The sequence below is a fragment of the Rhinatrema bivittatum genome, chromosome 6 (assembly GCF_901001135.1).
Source record: "Rhinatrema bivittatum chromosome 6, aRhiBiv1.1, whole genome shotgun sequence".
Classification (NCBI taxonomy): domain Eukaryota; kingdom Metazoa; phylum Chordata; class Amphibia; order Gymnophiona; family Rhinatrematidae; genus Rhinatrema; species Rhinatrema bivittatum.
Window position 1 is genome coordinate 291,066,727 of NC_042620.1, and position 12,232 is coordinate 291,078,958.

General features: G+C 46.3%; 1 protein-coding gene across 5 annotated transcripts in view; it reads right to left on the reverse strand.

Moving 5' to 3' along the window:
- The window catches only part of NUP62CL (nucleoporin 62 C-terminal like), a 127,157-nt gene that overhangs the window by 66,199 nt on the left and 48,726 nt on the right, over positions 1 to 12,232 (reverse strand). The gene's annotated exons all lie outside the window — the stretch shown is intronic.

Here is a 12,232-nt window from a genome sequence, read left to right on the forward strand (position 1 = left end):
TTATTAAATCATTTTTCCTTCAGTTCTCACATCCAAGGCAGTTTTTTCCTACCTCGCGTGCCTCAGCGCCAGTTCGGCCAGCGTTTCTGGGCCTCCTTCGGCATGCTGCGCGCACAGCATGCTGCATCGAGGTAGAGATAAGTCAGCTCGGTCGGGGAGGGGCCTGAGCAGCGCACACAGCAGCGGCAGACGGCGGAGTGCAGCGGACCGGGTTTCAGCGAACACGGGACGGATGGAGCAAGCAGAGCAGGCGAATGTGACAATCAGAACTTCTTCGGGTTCCAGTTCAGGAAAGAGTGGTGCGGAGGCTCCGACTGTCTCCTGGGCATCCCCGTTTCCCCCAGGTTGCGAGGAAGCTTTCCAGTCTTTGGCCCTCTCCTTCCACGGTTCGGGAAGGCAGAATCCCCTTCCAGGGAGCCTGCTGCAGGGGCACGTGGCAGCAGTGTTTCAGCAAGACTCAAGCAGCCCTCTGTTGGGGGCACGAGGGAGGGTTTAAGGAAGGGAATAGAGGCGTACAGGGGAGCCAGGATGGTCAAAGCCCCGGTGATCAAGGCCAATCATCGCGGTTTAGGACATGCTGCGTCGCACCTGACAAGCCGTCGTGGGAGAGGAGCGGAGGCACCTTTCTCAACGGACGAGAGATGTGCCAGCGAGTGGAAGATGGATGCGCCTGGCCATGACTCCTCACAGGGGCATGGGAGTTTGGAGTCACACCGCTTTGGAACCGTGCGGGGCAGTACAGCATGTGGCGTGAGGCAGAGGTGCTCTGTACCGATCACGCCAGGTAAGGGGAGGATACAGAGCTGAAAGGGGAGCAATGGCTGTCTAGGCAAGGGAGCGGTGAGGAGGGGGCCGGAGGGGGAATACATGCGGCTCAAGGACAACGGGATGACTTTGGCGGGTGGCCGGCGTGGGGGGGGGCAGGGAGTGGGTTCCCAACTGGCACTAGTTTACCTGTGAAGGTGCGGGGAAGGAGGTCAGAATGGGTGTGGAAGGAAAGGGGGAATGGGAGGGCGGAGCATGGAAGCAGGGTACTGTGGCTTGTACGTATCTTTCCACAGCCGCCGCGGAGTTTGAGCGACTGGGAACATCAAGGGAGGAAGCGTGGAGGGAATGGTCAGGGGACGGTCGAAAGGAACTCCCCAGCAATAGAGAAAGATCGACCGCAGTGCAGGAGCAGGGGGCGACAGGTTGACAGGGTGGACAGAGTGATAAAGGTGAGTGTACAACCATATAAGCTGAGCCTTCAGCAGAGTAAGGCAAGAAGCGTAAAAAGCTTTCCAGGCGTTCCAGGTCGGACTCAAGTTCTTCATCATGTTCTCAGTCTTCCACCAGTACTTCCTCGGGAGGTGGGCAAGGTGCAGAGGAGGGTCCACAGCAGGATATGGGGCATCCGGCACTGGTATCGTTGATGGAATTATGGGAGGGGGTGCCAACATGCTGCGGAGGAGGATCCAGAGGCATAAATATATTTAAACTCTTGGAAGGTAGATGGGGAAGCAGAAAGGATAAAAAGAAGAGTAGGAAGAGGAGACGGGAAGGCCCTAAGGTGGCCAAAAACATTTTGAACTGGGTGAGGGGTTTCTTTCGGTTAGCCAGCGTGTGGGACATTTTGAGCCACAGCAATATGGTGCCCTTTTGGCATACGGGGATAGTATAGTGGGAGCATTTAAAGATTACGAAGGTTGGGCGTGGCTCAATTATGATGAGAAGTTCCGGGATAAGATGGAAGTAACAGACATATCTCGTGGGGAACGCAGGATATTAATTTATAGTTAACACAAATGTCCAACAAAAATGCGGGCAATATGAAATGAGTGAGTGGTGGTTTCACTGGGTCCAATGGGATGGGTGGTGGCGGGGGGGGGGGGGGGGGGGGGGGCAGCAGCTCCTTTCATGGGTCAGGGACGGGAAACAAAACTGGGTTGGGTAGCAAGGGCTTGGTCGGGAATCAAGATGTTTGCTGGAGATTTAATAAGGCAACATGCTTGTTCCCGGATTGCAAGTTTAGGCATGCCTGTTCCACGTGCAACGGAGCACACCCTGCCTCCAAGTGTGGACAGTCCCAGAGTGCGGCCCTTGCTAGAGGGTCCAAGCCATGAATTGGGGTTAGTAAAAGCGGATTCCCCTATAGTGTTCCAGGAGCTAGTGGGATGGCTGGAACATTATCCAGATTGCAAAAGCGGCCAAATTTCTTTTTTCGGGTTTTGCAGATGGTTTTCCAATACCGTATACGGGGCCTGGGTTTGGGAGGGGAGGGTAAGGAATGCAAGGTTCATCTTAAGGCTTACACAGGAGGCGGAGGAAAAACTGGCAGGGGAATTGAGGTTAGGGAGACTCGCCAGGCCGTTCGAGGCCCCCCCCCCACCTTTTCTCACATGCATCTTTTGCCTCTGACGGTGATCCCTAAAAAGGAACAAGGAAAATTTAGGCTTATCCTTAATTTATCCTATCCACCTGGTGAGTCTGTGATCGATTATATACCTAGAAGTGTACGGTTCGATACTCCTCTTTTGATGAAGCGTTAGCATTGGTGAGGAGAGTGGGTCAGGGAGCGTTCATGGCAAAGGCGTACATAGAATCTGCATTTCGCTTGTTACCCATACATCCTGTGAGCATGCTGTTATTGGGTTTCTCATTTCAAGGTAAGTATTTCATTGATCGTTGCTTGCTGATGGGTTGCGCAGTTTCTTGTGCTTACTTTGAGGCGTTTAGCTCGTTTTTACACCGGGTGACCGCGAGATACACAGGGTGCGATCAATTACTGCATTATTTGGATGATTTTTTAATTGTGGGTATGGGGGAATCCATAGAGTGTCAACTCCTTTTGGATGGGTTTTTGGAGGTGGCCAGGAGGATGGGAGTACCAATAGCGACGGGAAAGACAGAAGGTCCTTCTACCAGGATTACCTTTTTAGGTATTGAGCTGGATTTGGAGGCTATGGTTTCGCGTTTGCCGATGGATAAAGTTATGAAATTGAGGTCATTGGTGCGAAAGGTGGAAGGGGAGAACAAGGTAACCTTGCGAGAGATGCAGTCCCTAGTGGGCTCCCTGAATTTTGCTTGCCGGGTGATCAGCATTTCTTGGCTTCCACAGGGGGGTTAGGGCTGGGCATCATCGTATTCGGGTTACACTTAGGATTAAAGAGGATTTAGAGGTGTGGAGGATATTCTTGGATTCTTACAATGGTATACGCATTATCCCGGAAGACGAGACCTCGAATCAAGAGTTGGAGTTATTTTCGGATGTGGCGGGTGCCTTTGGTTTCGGTGTTTATTTTCATGGGGAATGGTGTGCTAGGCCTTAGCCAGAAGATTGGGTAGAGGCGGGATTAACCAAAAATATAACTTTCTTGGAGTTATTTCCCATGGTAGTGGACATGGCAGTTTGGGGGACACAGTTGAAAAATAAGAGGGTAGTCTTTTGATGTGATAACTTGGGGGTGGTGCAGGCTTATACTTCGGGTCATAGAGCTGTAGCCAATTTCCTGCATGGGGTGGGCTGTAGGGGAGGCCGGGATGGTGGTACAATTTATCTTGTGGCAAAGCAGCAGGGTTTTGCGGTAACAGCGGTTAGGGCTCAGGTAGTGGGTTTTTAATTCTTCCAGAAGTTGAAGGGCTGGGGTAATCCATTAACAAACTTTATGGTAAAGAGGATATTAGGTGGGTGGCGGAGGGGTATGGGGCGTGCAGGGGATAGGAGGAAGCTGATCTATCACGGGGACTTGCTGCACCTCACTGCGCAATTGCGGGCGGCTTTTGGTCCAGCTATGAGGTTTTGCTATTCAGGGTGGCTTTCTCGCTTGCCTTTTTCAGGGCCATGCGGATAAGCGAGTTGGTGGCCAAGTCGAGGAACACGGTTGGAGAAACTGGGTTGCGGGTGGAGCAGGTACAGGTGGGGCAGGGGATGGGTGATGTTTTTACAGAAGTCGAAGACGGATCAGCAAGGGAAGGGGCAGTCTATCTTACCTTTCCCGGCTGCTAGTCTGTGGATATGCCCTGTAAGGACATTGCAAGAGTATGGTTGATGGAGGCCGGCTGTCTCCGCCCCTTTGTTAGTGCATGAGAATGGAACCCCCCAACCAGATTTCAATTCAATAGAGTGTTGCATATGGTGGTATGGAGGATGGGATGGGAGACTAGGGATTTTAGTTCACATTCCTTTAGGATCGAGGCTGCCACTTTGGCAGCAGAAGGTGTTACCTCGGTTGAGGGGATCAAAGGGATACAGAGATGGAAGTCTCAGGCGTTCAGGTCGAATGTGCGCACCTAGAGTTACAGTGCTGTTGGGATGGGGGGGGGGGGAGGGGAGAGTAAGTGTGATGGGCACTAATTGTTTATCCTTATTTTGCAGTGCAAAAGGGGGTTCAGCCAGTGATAGGGTGTGCCTAGATTGTGACCACTTGTTCATTCATCGAGCACAGCGACGGGCGATGAGGAGGCCTTACGGGGAGCAACTGGAGCTGGAGAAACAGAATTGGACCTTGGCTTGGTTCAGCAAAAGAGGCATGGTGTGGGATGACCTCTTGCAGGAGCAGATAGCTATGTGGGGGTGCCCCACATCTTGTTAATTCACCTTGGGGGTAATGATATCAGGAAAAAATCCTGCAGGGATTTATTGACATGCATGAAAAAGGACTTAGCCCAAATTATGATCAGATAGCCGAATATCAGATTAGGGTGGTCCGATATGATCATGCAGTTAAGCGGCAAGGATCAGGCCTTGTGGACCCGGGGAGTGGTAAAAATGAATAAACAGATGGATGTCTTGGGAGGGTGGTTTTAGTGTGCAGCATGAGTGGTCCAGAGGAATGGAGGCCGGGTTATTCTGTGGGGATGGGATCCATTTATCAGAGACTGGTATGGATCTTTTCAATCTTACCCTGCAAAGGGGGCTCAAGAAGGAAATTTTAAAGTTGTAAATGCCGCAGTGGGGGAACAAGGACACAAAGGAGGATATGTCTGTTGGTGGTGGAAACCCGAGCCCATGCTGTAATGGGGGAAGATGCAAGGTTAATTGGAGTGGGGGGGGTTTCAGGCAGTTGGGGGGGGCTGCTGCTCGAGAGGGCAAAAGAGCTTTGGGGGGGGGGGGCTGAGGTTCATGGCCAAAGCTTGCCATCGCTGGGGGCGAGCAAAGAGGGAGGGTAAAACAGCAACTTTACCACTGGATGGAGGTGGTAGAGGACAGGGCGGGGAGACTGTTTGAAATGTTAAAGTTATATATTTGTTACATGTTGTTCGGGCTCGGGTAATTCAATAAACTGCGGCCTTTTTCAACTCCATTAAAGTGTGGTGTATTTTTGGAGGGGGAGGGAACTGGAGCCAGCAAATGTCTTGTCTCCCTGTGTTATGCCCTGTTTCAACACTCCCCTTTTTGGCAAAAATCATAGAGAATGTAGTTTTAACCCAGTTGAATGAGTTGTTTTTTTTTTTGTTTGTTTTTTTTTAATGAGAATGGAACTTCAGGCCAATATTAATTTGGTTTTAGAAATTTTTTTTTAGTACAAAGACACTTTTACTGACAAGCATAGATGCTATAAGGAGAGGTTTTGATCAGGGTGTTGAGTTTTGAAATGGTTTTATTAGATGTAATTGCAGACTTTGATACACTGACCCAGGGCATTCTGCTCTTTCATTTGGCTCAAACAAGAATTTCAGGGACTGCATTTAAATGGTTTCAGTCATTTCTTTCTAAATGACAGCAGTGTGTGTCAATTGCCTCTGCCTACTCTGACTTTCATAACATGCCTAACGGGGTGCCACATGGCTCTGCTCTGTCAGCTCTACTGTTCAGTGTTTACATGGCTTGTTTACGCACTGGGAGACTGTTATAAGTTGTACACATGATATTCAGTTTTTTATACCTAAACTTTCTACCTGTCAGGCCATACAGAATTTACTCTCTATCATCCACTGGTGCATGGTTATCCCATAATCGACTAACATTAAACCTGAAGTCGTCAGATTTTATTATTTTGGAGATGTTTCATGATCCAGACGTTCCAGCAGTTTTTAATGTTGGAATGTTACCTTACCACTAGCAAGACAAGTATGGAGTTTGGGGGTAATTTTAGATGCACAGCTTATAATGAAGTCCCATATTACATCAAAACCTTTCTTGTTGGGAGAGGATTTTCATCAGTATTGAAGGTGCTTGTGCTGGGTGAGCTTGATTATTGTAATTCATTGCGCTTTAGGCATCCCAACTTTGAATTTAAGAGTTGTTCAAATTATCCAGAATAAAGCTATTTACAGGTACTAGGACAGCTGAACACAACTCTAGTGTTGAAAACCCTCTATTGGCTTCCAACAGAATAGAGAATAAAATATAAAGGGACTATGTTAATTCATAAATTGATTGTGAACGATAAAATTGCTCCATTGCACACCTTATGTTCACAGCTGGTAAAAGCTTGCTCGGGGTACCTTCCCCTTTAGACTGGTTTGCTTGAAGGAGGCCCAGGAATGTGCCATCTCCTTTGTGGGCCCTGCATTTTGGAATACTCTCCCTGAACAGTTATGTATGATAGACACAAAGCAGTTCAAGAAAGCATTAAAAATCACTCTCTTTCAAAAAGTGTATGGGGAGAGGGAAATATGATGGCAGTATTTGTCTGTCACTTCTGTTTTTATCTTTTTTTTTTTTACTTTTAATCTATATGATTTAATGTGTTTTATTTTTGCTTTTACTGTTTTGTTTTTACTTGATATTTATTTTATGAGATATTTATGGTCTGTTACAGTATTAAAAAGTACATTATTGTATCTTATTTGTGATGAGAGATTTATTGTGTATGTTTCTTATAGAATCCACTGTGAACTATGGAACATGTGGAATATACATTTTTCTTGTATAATATTGACTATAATAACATTAACTAATATAAAATTCTCAATTCCTGTTTGTTTAAATCACGGAAAATACGGTAAGAGATCTGCAATCAACATGAAGACAACATATCCAAAAAGAAGTAAGGACTATATCCAATCGCAATTTAGTGAATATACCTGCTAATGACACTAGTTTTCTTCTATTAATATTTTTTTTCTTATTAATGTGCAATCATTAACAAAAAAAACTGTACTGATTTCCGACTTACTACATGACCACAAACCAGATTTCACTGCAATAACAGAAACCTGGCTCCTAATCAAATAGCCAATGAAAATTATGACACTTAGTACCCAGACCTCAACGCAGAGGTGGTGGACTCATGCTTATTGCAAAGAAAGATTTTGCTTTGAAATTACTACTTATGAGTATACCACAACATTATGAAATTGCACTATTTGACTCAAAGAATTTGCAAGTATGCTTACTTTACTGTCCGCCCAGTCTTTTAAATCATAACATTTTGCCTATTATAGAATTTTTTTGTCTCCACTCTGAATCCAAATAAACCCTCAATACTTCTTGGCGATTTTAATCTCCACATAGATACTAAACCGCTCTCTACCACCTGCTGCACCTTCATAGAATCACTCTCAGCACTTAGCTATGAATTAATCATATCAGACCCGACTCAAAGCCAGACATTCCCTAGATTTAATTTTTAAGAATTCAAAAAAAGTATTTGCTTCATCAACTAAATACACTCCAGTTCCATGGTAGGATCATTTTTTAATCCATACAAATATGACATTCATGTCTAAACCAACCTCAAGCCCTGCTCTCCCGATTGCTTTTACATATTGACCTCCATTTAAAACTGAAGATCTCCAAAAGGAGTTTGACAAGAACATTAACAGCATTGATTTATCTAATGGTATAAATGCCATACACTCCTGGCTCAAAATCATATCCACTATTGCTGACAATCTAAATCCAACAAAAACAAAAATCATTAAATCAACAAAAGAAACAAAATCCTTGGTATAACAAATTGATACTGCAAAAAAACTCCTCAGAAAAAAAAGAGAAAGCATGGAGGAAAAAAAAGAGAAAGCATGGAGGAAAAATAAATCTGTTCATACATTGAATAATTATCGCTCTTTTCTTGCCAAGTACAAACTTATAAATAATACAAAAAAAGGAATATTTCAGTAACAAGATCCAAAAGTTCTCCCATAATCCTAGAACACTTTTTAATATAATTAGAAACCTGACAAAAAAACTTGTCTCATAATAATACTACTCTTTCTGAGAATAAGTGCAATGATATTACACACATTTTAAAAAATAAAATAGTAAATTTAATAATCAGTATTGACTGAATACCTAAACAAGAAATAAATATGCACCCAAAAGAGGTTAGCAAATGGTCAAATTTTGAAGAAACATCGACAGTGGAGACAAAGTCTCATAAAGAAATTAAATCCAGCAAATCATCCTCTAGACTCTGTGCCAATAAAAGCATTAAAATCTATAGCACACACAGGGGTAGATTTTCAAAGGGGTACGCGCGTAAGATACGAAAACCTACCCCAAACCCCCCCTGCGCGCGCCGAGCCTATTTTGCATAGGCTCAGCGGCGCGCGCAAGCCCCGGGACGCGCGTAAGTCCCGGGGCTTTGCAAAGGGGATGTGTCGAGTGGGCAGCACAAATTTCGGGGCGGGAGGCGTGGCGCCGGCGTGGTAGAGGCCTCCGGACCAGCCCCCGGGTCAGGTGATGGTGCGCCAGCAGCCTGCTGGCGCGCGCAGATTTACGCCTGCTTTCAGCAGGCGTAAATCTGCCAACAAAGGTAGGGGGGGTCGGTTAGGTAGGGGAAGGGAGGGGAAGGTGAGGGGAGGCAGAAGGAAAGTTCCCTCCGAGGCCACTCCGATTTCAGAGCAGCCTCGGAGGGAATAGGCAGCGTGTGCCGGGCTCGGCGCGCGCAGGTTGCACAAATGTGCACCCCCTTGCGCGCGCCGACCCCGGATTTTATAAGATACGCGCGGCTATGCGCGTATCTTATAAAATCCAGCGTACTTTTGTTCGCGCCTGGTGCACGAACAAAAGTACGCGCGCGCGTAAATTTATAAAATCTACCCCATAATCACTCCTCAGATTGAATCCATGATCGATATTTCATTAAAAGAAGGTCACCTCCCTGAAACACTAAAGTGCGCAATAATCAGACCCATTCTAAAACAAAAAAAAATCTTGACCCAACTGTGCTAAACAATTATAGACCCATAATCGAATCTTTCCTTCCTATCCAAATTAATTGAAAAAGTGGTCCAGAAACAGTTAACAGAACATCTCCAAGAGAATAATATTCTTTACTCTTCCTAGTTTGGTTTTAAAAATATTTCAACACAAGCATTATTGCTAGCATTAACTGACACAGTATTAAGAGGATTTGACAGCAGCCAAAGTAATTTCTTAATCTTATTAGATCTTTTTGCAGCCTTTGATATGGTAAATCATACAATACTTCGACAGATTATCAGAAATAGGACTTAAGAAACCACACTGCAATGGTTCTCATCATATCTTGACAATTGCTCCTATCAAGTACAAATCAATAATACTATATCAGACAGGATAGGCCTCAATAATGGAGTCCCTCAAGGCTCTGCTCTGTCGGCAACACTGTTTAACATATACATGCTACCATTATGTCACCTACTAGCCGGATTAGGTCTCAATCATTATATATATGCAGACGATATTCAAATACGGATTCCAATACCTGACACAATCGAAAAGACTTACAAACTAACAAAAATGTATTTGACAATTATTAAGCAACTTTTAACACACATGAAACTTGTTCTAAACATTGATAAAACTGAAATTATTTTATTGGAAAGAAGATCTACAAATTTGAGACAGACAACCTTATTGTTTCAAAACAATACAATTATTAAACCAACTGATAATGCTCGAGACCTTGGAATAATTATTGATACAGAACTTAGCTTTAAAAAACCTCTCTCAAACAAACAGGCCTATCCTGTAAAGTGCGGCCGCGTTTACCCTGCTCCTAAACCGCTTTTTACTCACGTTCCGGCCGCGTTAGCCCTTCCTGCGATCCCGAATCCCCTTTAACCTACTCCTACCGCGTCCTAAATTCCCCGGGCAACCCCTTCCGCCCGCGGCATGTATATTGCATGCAAACGAGCGAATTAGCTCGATATTGCATGCAAACGAGTGAATTAGCTATTCCCTAGCATCCCGTAACCCGCGCCCCGACTATCGCTAGTTTTCCCTGCCGTTTTGTCGCGCGTTTAACCTGCAAACTTACCGCCTACTCTGACCCCTGCAGTAGAGGCAGGGGTAAGGGTAGATGGCAAGCTTTCCCCCAGCCCCCGCTCACCTGCCCCGGCCGCGATCGTGGGTGCCGGTCTCCGTGGCAGCCCCAGTCCTCTCCCCTGCTCCCGAAGCCCAAAAAAAAAAGCGAAAAAAACGTTGCAGCCCCCCTCCGATGTCCGGAGGGGGGCTGCAACGTTTTTTTCGCTTTTTTTTTGGCTTCGGGAGGAGGGGAGAGGACTGGGGCTGCCACGGAGACCGCTTTCCCCCGTGCAAGTAAGTTGCTTCGCCGCTTCAGTTCTTCCCTCCTCCCGGAGCTGCTTTTTCAGCCTTGCTCCGGGAGGAGGGGAGAATAGACACTGACAGCGGCGAAGCGAAAAAAAACCAAAAGCAATTTTGGTTTTTTTTCAAAAAGCTAAAAGTAAGTTGCTTCGCCGCTGTCAGTGTCCCCCCTCCTCCCGGAGCAAGGCTGCTTTTCGCGCCCTGCTCCGGGAGGAGGGGAGAAGAAATGACAGCGGCGAAGCGAAAAAACCAAAAGGGGACCCGACCCGACCCACTTTTGCAGCCGTCCGGCATCGTTGCTCCCCCGCCTCGTCCGGCATCGTTGCTCCCCCGCCTCGTCCGGCATCGTTGCTCCCCTGCCTCGTCCGGGAAGATGGCTGCCAGCACGGGGGAAAGCGGCCCCTGTGCATTCAATTGGCTGCTCAAGACGTGACGTCACGAAGTTTGGCGTCACGGCAGCCAATTGAATGCACAGGGGCCGCTTTCTCCCGTGCTGGCAGCCATCTTCCCGGACGAGGCAGGGGAGCAACGATGCCGGACGAGGCGGGGGAGCAACGATGCCGGACGAGGCGGGGGAGCAGCGATGCCGGACGGCTGCAAAAGTAAGTCAGGTCGGGTCCCCTTTTGGTTTTTTTGCTTCGCCGCTGTCATCTCTTCTCCCCTCCTCCCGGAGCAGGGCGCGAAAAGCAGCCTTGCTCCGGGAGGAGGGGGGACACTGATAGCGGCGAAGCAACTTACTTTTAGCTTTTTGAAAAAAAACCAAAATTGCTTTTGGTTTTTTTTCGCTTCGCCCCTGTCCGTGTCTATTCTCCCCTCCTCCCGGAGCAAGGCTGCTTTTCGCGCCCTGCTCCGGGAGGAGGGAAGAGTGAAGCGGCGAAGCGACTTACTTTTTGCTTTTGGTTTTTTCGCTTCCTGGTATCTGTCATTTCAAATGACATTTGAAATGACAGATACTAGCGTGGCGTGAAGCCTTAGGCCCGCGCACCCAGGATACTGTATAGGCGCTCTATCCAGTAAAATGGGTTGCGCGGGCCTAAGGCTTTTCGGACGCGGTTTACATTTAAATAAAATTAGTGTTCAGGATCGAGCGGTAGGTGAGCTGCACTGTGCGTGTGGCAACCGCGGGTGCCGTAGGCACTAACGCAGCTCTTCCTACCGCTCGGTACTGGATAGACCTGAAAGTGAGAGAGGGGTATAGCAAACTTCTGACTCTTAAACGATTAAAGCCATTATTATTGCAATGTGATTTTAGAACAGTTTTACAATCATCAATTTTTTTTTCAGGTACTGACTACTGCAATTCTCTTTTACTCAGCCTTCCATTTAGCCCTACTCTTTCTTTTTTATATTTTAATCAGTTCTCAAGTCAGAATAGAATATTACCTCCTATGCCATGACTTTTTAATTTCATAAGAAGTTTCTCATGAGGGACTTTGTCAAATGTTTTCTGAAAATCCAGATACACTATATCAACTGGCTCACCTTTACCCACGTTTATTCACGCCTTCAAAAAAATGAAGCAGATTGGTGAGGCAAGCATTCCCTTGCCTAAATCCATGTTGACTTTGTCCCATTAAACTACATCTATCTATATGTTCAGTAATTATTGATCCATCCTATCATTGCGATATTTGTACCTTAGTAACAGTGTCCTATTGGTTATCCTCCTTCCACCAGGTCTCTGAGATACCATTTTATTTAAAAATTTTTAGGATGCTTATCAACCTTACTAAACGGTTGGCAATAAAACATTCATAAAATAAGTCAAATGCAATT